Source organism: Coenobita brevimanus, chromosome 56, assembly GCF_032717465.1.
Source record: "Coenobita brevimanus isolate Jiangsu-jjx chromosome 56, ASM3271746v2, whole genome shotgun sequence".
Lineage (NCBI taxonomy): Eukaryota > Metazoa > Arthropoda > Malacostraca > Decapoda > Coenobitidae > Coenobita > Coenobita brevimanus.
Window position 1 is genome coordinate 4,058,411 of NC_137009.1, and position 12,233 is coordinate 4,070,643.

At 39.5% G+C, this 12,233-nt stretch overlaps 1 pseudogene across 1 annotated transcript in view; it reads right to left on the reverse strand.

Annotated features, from left to right (window-relative positions):
- LOC145401760 (UDP-glycosyltransferase UGT5-like) overlaps positions 1–12,233 on the reverse strand; it is a 150,093-nt pseudogene that overhangs the window by 36,092 nt on the left and 101,768 nt on the right. Inside the window, exons 3-6 of the transcript XR_013897662.1 lie at positions 10,259–10,528; positions 9,384–9,577; positions 8,722–8,817; positions 8,237–8,330 (exon numbers count right to left, since the gene is read on the reverse strand). The product of XR_013897662.1 is annotated as a UDP-glycosyltransferase UGT5-like (transcript). The remainder of the gene's footprint in view (positions 1–8,236; positions 8,331–8,721; positions 8,818–9,383; positions 9,578–10,258; positions 10,529–12,233) is intronic.

Sequence of the window (12,233 nt, forward strand, 5' to 3'; positions counted from 1 at the left end):
AATACTAAAATCACTACTGTCCCGCAAAGTTCCAGGTTCAAAACAAAAGAGTTAGGTAAAATTACAAGTAAAAGTTTACTGCTCAAACTAACAACTAAACATTCAGGACTCATAAGGATAATGTAATGGCAAAACAGGTTACATATTTGGTTAACTGCAATAGCTTCTATTAACATGAATTTAGCAAAAGCAAATTTATCTAAGTCAGTCCTGATAAATGAGAAAACCGGATAATGCTCAGTTAAAGTAAGATATATTATTACAGATACAAAATATTATTAATAATGGCTGACATTAAAAACTCTACATAAATCACAAAAACCTTACCAGGCCTACGAATTAACGCCTTAGGCCATACAGTGCAAGGAAAATGGTAAGAACACTTATACTCAAATTATACAGCAGCTAGATGGCTGGAGACTTCCTGAGCACTCACAAAAATAATAATACACTATACAGAGGAGGACAGAGATGTGAACAAAATGAGGAGTAGATCTAAGTGGCAACTAATGCAGAGACTGAGCTCATTATATATGGGCCAGCAGAGCTTGATACAACTTGCAAGAAGGACACGCAAACGAAGCCATAGGGGACAAAGAGTTGACAATCCTGCTCTGAACAACAGAAAGAACGACTTACTCTACTATAAGGGGGAGAAAAGGGGAGTGAGATAGAACACGCAAGCCTGGTCACTATGGAAGCCACGAGGCGAATCGTGATCAAACATGCAGCATACTGTACGTTAGAATTATACAAAGGATGATGAAATCATAGGCTATGTAACACCTCCCCACAAAGAAAAAGAAATTTACAAAGGAAATTTCTTATTACTCTAAAACAATATGTCTAAAGTCTAGATAAGCAATCTGCAATAACATTTTCTTTCCCCTTGACATGTTGTATGTCTAATGAATACTCCTGAAGAAGTAGACTCCATCTTGTCAATCTCTGATTTTTATCTTTAAACTTACTAAGGAATTTCAGTGGGTTATGATCGGTATAAATGACTATGGGGTCAAAACCAGAACACAAATAAAATGAAAAATGCTGTAAACCCAAAATCAAGGCCAAAAGCTCTTCCTCAATAGTTGAGTAGTTCTTTTGAGGTGGAGTGAACTTCGTACTGTAATAAGATACAGGGTGTTCAATACCCTGATCATCCTCTTGCAGCAAAACAGCCCCAGCTCCTGTATCACTTGCATCAACAGCCATCTTAAAAGGCTTAGCAAAATTTGGAGTAGTGAGCACTGGCTGACTTAATAGGATAGCTTTAAGTTTACTGAAAGAGGATTCACAGTTATCGGTCCAGACAAATTTAACTCCCTTTTTCAGTAGGTCTGTAATGGTGATACAAGAATTGAAAAGTTAAGAACAAATCTCCAGTAATAACCTACCATTCCCAAAAATCTTTGTAGCTCTTTCCTACTTTTAGGTCTGGGAAGATCACTTATAACCTGAACCTTAGCTCCTGGTGGTGCAACGTGTCCATCACCAATTACGTACCCAAGGTACTGAACTTTAGCTTGACCAAACTCACACTTTGATAAATTAGCTACAAGATTAGCCTGAACTAAACGCTCAAGAAATTTACTGACATGGCATACGTGATCTTTCCAGTTGTCACTGAAGATTAATACATCATCAATAAAAACAACACACCCTGCCAAACCCTCTGTTACAACATTCATGAGCTTCTGAAAAGTGGCTGATGCATTCTTCATACCATATGGCATTACAGAACATGCAAAAGTCTTTCCTAGTGTTAGAAAACATGAGATCTCCCTAGCACGTTCAGTCATAGGTACTTGCCAGTATCCCTTTAACAAATCAAACTTTCTTATGTACCTAGCCTTTCCGATCTTGTCTATGCAATCTTCCACGCGAGGGAAAGGGTAAGTGTCTGTTTTGGTTATTTGATTAACACGTCTATAGTCGATGCAAAGCCGCTGTGACCCACCTGGCTTAGGGACTAGAGTGACAGGAGAAATCCACTCGCTCTGACAGGGCTCAATCATCTTGTGGTCCAACAGGTAGCCAAGCTCCTTCTGGATGAGAGGAACTTTCACTGGGTTCACACGGTAAGGAGGCAGTTTAATTGGCTTTGCATCTCCAACATTGATATCATGCATCAACACAGTGGTTCTTCCTGGAGTGGCACGGAACACTTGCGGGTACTCCTGCAGTAATGCCGAAAACTCCTGCCTTTCCTCGGGAGCTAGATGAGAAAGCTTAGTCTGGAGATCATTCATGATATCAGGATTCTTCCCCAAACTATCACTCAGGCTCATACTGCATGGGAGAACTTGACTTGCAGACTCGGGTGGAACAGCTACAATGCAGACTGGGTTATTTTCGTCCCGCCTGTGATATAACTTTAGCATGTTGATGTGACAAAGTTGCTTGTTCTTTCTACGATCTGGTGTGGCGATGACATAGTTGACATCACTGAGTTTCTTCTCCACGAAATAAGGACCACTAAACTTGGCTTGAAGAGGTTGCCCATGCACCGGTAGCAGAATCAAAACCTGATCTCCTGGCTGAAAGTGGCGTAACCTGAACTTCTTATCATACCAAGTCTTCATCTTCTGAGCAGCTCCTAAATTCTCTCTCGCCAGCTGTAAAGCAGTGGACAGCCGTTCTTTGAACTTAATCACATTCTCCAGCAGGTTGACGTCATCTCCCTCCGACAGCCAGCATTCCTTGAGTAGCTTAAGGGGTCCTCTTACTTCATGGCCAAACAGTAGTTCAAAGGGTGAGAAGCCCAGTGATTCATTTGGAGATTCTCTTGCGGCAAATACAACGAATGGAAGACCTTTATCCCAGTCTTTCTGATGTTCCAAACAGTATTTCCTGAGCATCGATTTGAGTGTTTGATGATATCTCTCCAACGCTCCTTGGGTCTGGGGATGGTAAGCTGAAGACGTGATCTGGGTGATGCTCAACTCTTTCAGAGACTGCATGAAAACATTTGACATGAAATTACTTCACCGGTCTGACTGTACCTCCTAGGGCAGACCAAACTTGGTGAAGAACCCCAGCATTTCCTTAACCACGTTCTTTGCTGAGATATATCTAAGTGGAATGGCTTCAGGATAAGGAGTACCCATATCAATCAGGGTCAACACATAAGAAAATCCTGAAGAAGTCTTAGGAAGAGGGCCCACAATATCCACCAACACACGGGTGAATGGCGCCTCAAAAGGAGGAATGGGAACTAGAGGTGCAACCTTTTCGGTCTGATTACACTTCCCCACAACATGACAGGTGTGACACGACTTACAATACCAGGAAACATCTCTGAAGATACCTGGCCAGTAGAAGTGTTTCAAAATGCGTGCCACAGTCTTCCTCACTCCAAGGTGTCCTGCCAAACTGGAATCATGAGCCACTCTAATGATATCCTGCATACAAACACGAGGGATGACAACTTGATGTACAACCTCTCATTCACAGTCGGCTGATGCTGTTGGGGGTCTCCATTTTCTCGTAAGTACTCCTGACTTTATATAATAACAAGTAGAAGCACCAGCTGACTCTTCCTCACTGCAAGCAGAGTTAGCTAGACCTTTAAACTCAGGGTCAGCAACCTGCAACTCAACCAACTCTTGACGAGACAAATTATCAACACTAAGGGGTACTGCCTCATCTGGTGAGTGGTCCAAAATAGCAAGAAAAGTGTCAGCTAGGATAACATCATCATCATCATCATTATCCTGTAAGTCACTAGTAACCTTAGACTTAGCCCTAGTGTCAGCACATGCAGAGAACACATCAGGGATATCACAATCCTGGGTCTCAGTCACTGGTTCACTAGACAACTGAGGAGCTGGACACACTTGACTTCCACCAATATCATTTCCAAGTAAGAAAGTTACACCTGACATTGGGAGTGTCTCAACCAACCCAACCAAAACGGAACCATTAACAAAACCAGACTCTAAATTCACTCTGCACAGAGGGACAGAGAAGTAATTATTCCCTACACCTTGTAAGAGTACAATTTCATCAGAGGAACTAACATTAGAGCCTAGAACACTGGTCAGCATAAGGGAGTGGCAAGCACCTGTATCATGATATATTTTAACTGATTTCCTGTCATTACTGTCCAGAGGATTGACAAAACCATCAGACAGGAAATTAGCACATGAACTCTTGAGAGTGTCACCCACGTTACTGCTCAAAAGAGGAGCTTCATCATGAGAATTTAATTTACCCCTCAAAGCAGGTTCAGTTAACTCGGTTAAAGAATTCTGGGAACATTCAAGGGTGGACACTAAACCAATTGACTGAATATTTAAAGACTCCTTTTTGTTCACATCACGCTGTCTCCTGAAACATTTCTCCGTAGTATGACCAAGCTTACTACAATAAGTACATTTACTTTTCTGAAATCTAGAGGTGAATCTGGTATTTACTTCCTGAGAAACATCATCTTTATTATCTTTCCTGTTACCTGTACTCTGAGTAGAAGAACGTACTTACTCTCAGCTTTCCTTTTTGCTTTAGAATATCTCTTGTGAGTGGGAACATATTCATCAGCTAAAACTGCAGCATCGGACAAATTATCTATTCTTTTCTCATCAAGATATAGGCTTACATCTTTATTAATACACCTTTTGAAGTCCTCCAGCAAAATCATCTGCTTAAATTTATCAAAATCAGAATTTACATTCTTAGAATTTAACCACTGCTCTAACAGATCTTCTTTGATTTTTGCATACTCAACATGGGATTGCTTATCTTGCTTATAAGTTGTCCTAAATTTTACTCTATAGGCTTCAGGAACAAGCTCATAGGCCTTAAGAATCAAGCTCTTAACTACATCATAATTATTTGATTGATCCTGAGGCAAAGATGCATAAGTTACTTGAGCTTTACCGGTGAGAACAGTCTGAAGGAGTACTGGCCAATACTTTTTGGGCCAATTAAAATCTGTAGCTACCCTCTCAAACAACTGAAAATACTTTGTTAAATCAGATTCATTAAAAGGAGGGACAAGTTTAAAATTTTTAGCCACATCAAAATCATCAGAGCTAGATGATCCAGTTCCACTTTGTTTCATGTGATACTCATGGTCTGCCTGAATCCTAGCAATTTCAATTTGTGCCTGTGCCTCCTGAATACGAGCCTGAGACTCAGCCTCCTTAGCACGAGCCTCCTACAGGGCTAGCTGTAACTTAGCTATTTCAATCTGCGTTTGCTCATCTGGAGGAGTTACATTAAACAAGCTTTTATTAATCATGTCAACAATTTGATCTTTAGACTGATGAGAGTGGACAGTAATTCCCAGTTGTTGAGCAGCAAGCTTAAGTTCATTCTTTGTTCTGTTTTTTACATCACACACTGTTTGCACATTTGACAAAAAATCTTTGGCTTTATCAAGAGTAGTAATAGTAGACATCATGAATAAATCACAGTCACAAAATATCAAGCAATATCCTTATGATAATATCCTGAATATCCTGATAAGAGGTCGCCAAATTTATGTTACGGAACAGAGAGAGATAATGAACACTTCAGGTGAGAATACTAAAATCACTACTGTCTCGCAAAGTTCCAGGTTCAAAACAAAAGAGTTAAGTAAAATTACAAGTTAAAGTTTAATGCTCAAACTAACAACTAAACATTCAGGACTCATAAGGATAATGTAATAGCAAAACAGGTTACATAAATGGTTAAGTGCAATAGCCTCTATTAACATGAATTTAGCAAGAGCAAATTTATCTAAGTCAGCCCTGATAAATGAGAAAACCGGATAATGCTCAGTTAAAGCAAGATATATTATTACAGATATAAAATATTATTAATAATGGCTGACATTAAAAGCTCTACATGAATCACAAAAACCTTACCAGGCCTACGAATTAACGCCTTAGGCCATACAGTACAAGAAAAATGGTAACAACACTTATACTCAAATTATACAGCAGCTAGATGGCTGGAGACTTCCCGAGCACTCACAAAAATAATAATACACTATACAGGGGAGGACAGAGATGTGAACAAAATGAGGAGTAGATCTAAGTGGCAACTAATGCAGAGACTGAGCTCATTATATAGGAGCCGGCAGAGCTTGATACAACTTGCAAGGACGCGCAAACGAAGCCATAGGGGACAAAGAGTTGACAATCCTGCTCTGAACCACAGAAAGAACGACTTACTCTACTATAAGGGGGGAGTGAGGGAGAACACGCAAGCCTGGTCACTAGGGAAGCCACGAGGTGAATCGTGATCAAACATGCAGCATACTGTACGTTAGAATTATACAAAGGATGATAAAATCATAGGCTATGTAACAATATATATATATATATATATATATATATATATATGATGGAGCTGAAGACAGTTCTGTGCACTTGATAGTAAACCTTATATTAAAACTAATGAAAGTTACATTACATGCGGCAAGAAGTATGAGCGAACAGAGCTTCATATCTTCGATCGAACCGCCTAACAAATTAGTGTTTTGGTGGGGGTAAGGATAGGGTTTAGGGAGTGGACGTGTGCGATTAACCTGACCTGTAGTGGCAGATTACCCTGTACCACGAATTTCTGTCCGGAGTTGTCTGTGGTAGCTCGCACCCAGGTAAGAGTCCATGTATGTGGGAGCTCGCACCCAGGTATGAGTGATTGGACATATGAGTTGTGAGTTTCTGTGAATATTGGTGTGCATCAGAGGTCAGTTTTGAGTACCTTGTTGTTTATTGTGGTACTTGAGGCCATGTCACATCACTTCAGAAATGGACTCCAGTGGGAGATGTATGGTAATGTTTTGGTGTTCACTGCAGAGAATGAAAGGGAGGTGGAGGAAAGATTTAGGAATTGGGGAGATGGTTTGGGGTGGGGGGGGGGGCACAAGGGCTTAGGAGTAAATGCAGATAAAACAAAAGTGATGATAGCTAGGTTTGGTGGTGGTACTGTCAAAGAAAAGGGAGAGTGGCCATGTGCAATTTGCCACAAAGGCGTTGGAAGTAATTCCACCTTGTGCAGTGTTTGTGATCAGTGGGTGCATAAGAGTTGCAGTGGTATTAGAGATGGACTGCGAGATAATGTTGGTTTTATGTGCGCAGTGTGTCATAGAGGGCAGATGGAGATTGTCAAGCGTGAAAGGATTGAACTTGCTAGTGAATCTCTTGAGTGTGTAAAAGAGTTTTGTATTGGGAGATATGTTATGTGCTGGAGGTGGGGCTGGAGTGGTTGGCTAGGGTAAGGAGTGGTTGGAAGAAGTTCAGGGAGCTGTTGCCTATCATGACACTGAGAGGGCTCTCCCTACGTGCTAAGGGATCTTTGTATTCAGCATGTGTTAGGAGTGTAATGCTATATGGTAGCGAGACCTGGGCAGTAAAGCGAGAGGATATTCACAGGCTCAAACATACAGAAATGACAATGATTAGGTGGATATGCAGTGCGTCCCTGAGTGCAAGGCCAGGTGGGGCTAGGTTTACGATGGAAGAGTTGATAGGTAGGATGGGACTGGAGTGTACTGGTGCTGTGATAAGTAGAGGTAGACTGAGGTGGTCTGGGCAAGTAAAGAGGATGGGGGTTGATAATTGGGTGCAAAACGTGAGAAGCGTAAATATTAGGGGTGGGGTTGTAATGAGCAGACCAAAAAAGACCTGGGACGAGGTCATTAAATGTAACCTCAGGTTTACGGGCTATAACAGGGAGGCTGCCAGGTTTCGAACAGCGTGGACAGCCGTAATCTGTTGACCAAGGCCGACGCATGCAAGCATGTTGGAGCTTTCAAAAACGAAAAATCAATATATATATATATATATATATATATATATATATATATATATATATATATATATATATAGATATGCTGCTACATGGATTTGAATCACATAAATCTATTTATAAAGTTGCTAAACAGACAACCATAAACTAAACTAGGTTATGAAAACAGTGACTGCTGCCATAACTTGAGACAGTTCGGTACAAAAAGCTGGTACAGTGCCTGTCGAGAGGAGTGTCTTAGAAGCCTCAAATGATGGGGTGGCCTAAATCTAAAATGCCAAATATGAGAGTCTTGGATAAAGATATGCAGCCATATTGTGTGTTACAGAGAAATTTTAAACGGAGTTTTGTAAGAGGTCTATCTATTAAGCAACTCTTAGAGGTTTTATGATGTAAATTGCTTCATAATTTACATAAATACTAGAGTGTTTTTCATTTTCCATGCTAACACAAAATCTTCTTTATCAGCATTAGTACACTGAATCCTTTTTACCTTAGGGAGAGGCTGTGGAGGTTGACAGTGGATGCCCCCTACATGTATGACAGCCGGGACAATTGGTCGTGGTGGCAAGTCAACTGTTTTCACACTGTAGAGACAGAGGATATCTTATGTGTCGAAGAAGTTACTGCTGGTATGAACGGTGTCAAAAGAAAACCCATTGGATGCTTCAGTGTTGAGATTATTTCACTGATGACAGAAAAATTTAGATATGTTTTTGTCATGCCCACCCTGGATGAATTCGAAAAAACTATTCATCGAACTTAACTTGGCGATGATTTTTTCCTTTTCCGGTTATTTTACGTTCCTCAGTGAAAAAAGGGAAATCTTTATCCCCTTCCATAGCACGTCCTTATGAGTAATACTTTATTCAATATTCAGGATTTGAAAGGCAGAAGTTTTAAGCGAAGCTAAAGTGGAAGTAGTATAGACAGACAAAAAGAAAGGAGCTTGTTCCAATGAACTATATTTTACCCTACCTGTTAATAAGTACGATACTGGAGTTATAGCGGATGGTACGTAAACTGGGCATATCTTCTGGGCACAGACCTCGACGGCGACACTCATTCTCAATACTGCAATGCCAGAATTTGCACAGTACAGTTTTTTTTTTTTTTTTAATCCTCAAATAGTATCATCTATGTATTAACTCCTTCATTCTGATGAGGTAATACTGGTTTAAATTTTACTACCACTTGACGGTTTTCTTAACTTATAGGGAATTTTTCATAACGGTATGACTATTAGAAAGTGTTTCTTAGCCTTATACTGCAAGAGACTTCCCACAATATTACATTTCAATTATATTGTGGCTGACAGAGTAAAATAAAATGGCCTTATTACAGTGATGGCATTACATACATTATCAGCTCTCAGCGTCCGCATTTGATCAACAACTTGCTAACACCATCATATTCCACACCTACAGAAAAATCTTATATCACATAAAGTTATTCAAACTACAGTTTGCACCCATATATTCAGTACAATAGAGCAACTGTGTACTACAGAGCACTGAACTGTACAACTTGATATATAAGGTATTTAGTATTTAAGACCCCTTAACTGTCTTACATTCAACATTGTACGAAAGATATTACAGTAAAATAACATTATCAAACAGAATAAAAATATCACATACCTACGAATGACATGATGTTCAGTAAGAATCCCAAACATGGCCTCTGCGACGGTATTGACAGCCCGTTGTGCAAAGGTCATTGGATGTTTGAAAGTAAGGAACTTGGAAGCAACAAAGGAAGGAAAATTTGGATTTCCTATGATATCAGAAAAAGGACTAACCAGTCCAACTGGAATAACATATATGAAGGGCACCTGTGGAGGAAATAAAATATGAAGCGATATAAAACAATCAAATCAAAATGCAAAAACTGAGACCGACAGAAGTGGCAACTGAATGTATACCAGCTATATCGTTAATAACAAATTAATGATATCTGACACACCTCAACACAACATAATGCTTTGCAGTATACTCAGTTATTCGTGTACTGTAGTATGAAGACAAAGGATGAAAACTGGTAATACTCTATTTGTTATTCAAAGGAAAGACAAAAAACATAGAGCTCTTGGACAGTTCTGAGTGATTTTCATATGAATAATTGCGCAGCAGGACAATGAGGATAGTTACTTTTTGGTCCACCTTACTGTGAAAATCATTTTTTTACTTTTTTTTTTTTTTATGTGTAGTATTACCATGAACTGAGTAAATCTTATTTTGTGTGTGTGTGTGTGTGTGTGTGTGTGTGTGTGTGTGTGTGTGTGTGTGTGTGTGTGTGTGTGTAAATGCCACACTTAATCATTAAGATTCCTTGATTATGGAGTTTTTGTGCTTTATAATTTACCACGTTTTGCTGGAAATAATCGTCACTTTAAGCTATTATTCCTTCACGTTCTACTTTTCATTCATGCATCTAGGGTGGTAAATGTGAAGTTACTGATTCGTATAAGGAACATGGTCACAAATAATAACAAAATACATAATAGAAAATTTACCTTCATTCGGTGAACAACTGACAGAAAACAGTCAGAGAAAACTGCAGAGAGCATTATAAGATCAAACTCTTCCCTTAAAAGATTTTGCATTTCTTCTTTTTCTAAGGCATCGGAACAGAGTCTAGGCATCTTCTGGATAAGGGTAAGTGGGCCTGCCATTTTCCCTGCAAACAAGTTGGGAACGATCCATGAAATGTCCATGTCAGGCAGCACAACCTCTCGCACATTCTCACGCAGCTTTGACGGCTGGTAAGCGGTCACCAGTGTGATCTGCAGAATAATAACACTTCTGAATAATACAATTAATTATATGTGTATTTTAGACTTGATAAATTAATAACTGATTGCCTACACCATTTTGTGTCCCTCTCTTAAAGATTTTCTCATTTTCCCCTATTAATTATTAAATCCAAAGGGTCATTGTGATTTATTGCTTACGTAATACCATTCAGAGGAAGACAAGTAATTCATTTATGCTTCTGATGACTAATAAAGATGTAAGGCCATAAAAAATGAAAAGGAAGAAAACCACTACATATATCTTTTACTGATCAAAAAAACCTCTGCATTACTCTGCAGCCTTATAATCTTTTCATAGCAATGATGCTATTTTACTTTTATCCAATCTTTCTCAAGATTGGGAAGCCATTTTATAAGGTCTAAAATGGATTATTTTGTTTCAAATGATTAGGAACTTTCTCAACTAATACATGCACTAGGAAAGATTTTTCCAAAACTAACAAAAATATTCTTGGAGTAGCAAAATTTTAAAAAGATGTCGTTTGCATGGGTGGATCCACGGATGTCACCTATGCTACCTGGGCAACACCACTGGTTTATCACATTAAGGTAATATCCTGCAATGTGCATATATATATATATATATATATATATATATATATATATATATATATATATATATATATATGCAACTTGCAATACTTTGGTGATAGAAACTCCGTGTACAAACAGCTAGATAAGGAGTTTATTACGAGCTCACAACAAAATAGTCTGCCCGTCTTGGCTGTCTGCTATGAACTGAACTGTGGCACCGTCTTCCTAGGCGTAGGGTCCTGGGAGAGCGTGCTAGGTCAGCAAGTTTAGTGGGGGCATGTATGCATTGGGGGGGACATATATACATCGGGGGTAGACATATTGTGAAGGGGGTACACTACTCCCCCGGGTAGCTGAGATGGTGTCTCATGACACCAGGAGTTAAATGGTGTTTGATTATAGAATTAAGGCAAGGTAGGGGAGGTTTGTACAAGGGAGAAGTATGATACAGGGGCAGTAGGGGAGACATGGCCATGTTCAGGGGAGGGAATTAGAAGGATATATACAGATAAGATAATCAAGGATTAATAGGTATGTGTCCAGTAAGGGTCGAAGGTATGCATAGATATAATGGGGATTATACAATAATACTTTGATACATGATAAACAAGGAGTAGATATGAGAGTTCTATTGTTCTTTGTTCATTTTTTTTGTTTTCTGTAGGATACACTGTCACTCAGTAATGCATTAAAGAAATACCATCATTTTCTAGTAGGCAGAGTGCTGTTCACAGTTTGGGTAATTGTTAGATGGCATTGGTAGTCACTGAATGTGAGGACACTAAGTACGGGGAGTTTCTACGTCGTGTGTAGGGCGTACTATGCCTGTAGCGACTCTGATTTCCTGGAGTCAACGTTCCATTTTTCTGACACAACAATGCACTGCACATATGATGAGTAGAAAACCTATGAAAGCGATAACCACAGGGGGAAACACAACTGTTGGATGAACCCATGAACGGCTGAAGGCCAGAGAAAATTGATCCATAATGATATCACTGTCAGTGAGGAAGGTGAGCATGCGCAAGTTAGGGGAGGTGATGGTAATGTTGGCAGATGGTAGGGTGGAAGGCATGTCGATTGGTTGAAAGATGTCATAGGAGTGTTTACAGACAGCTTGGTGATAGTGAGTGGCATAAGT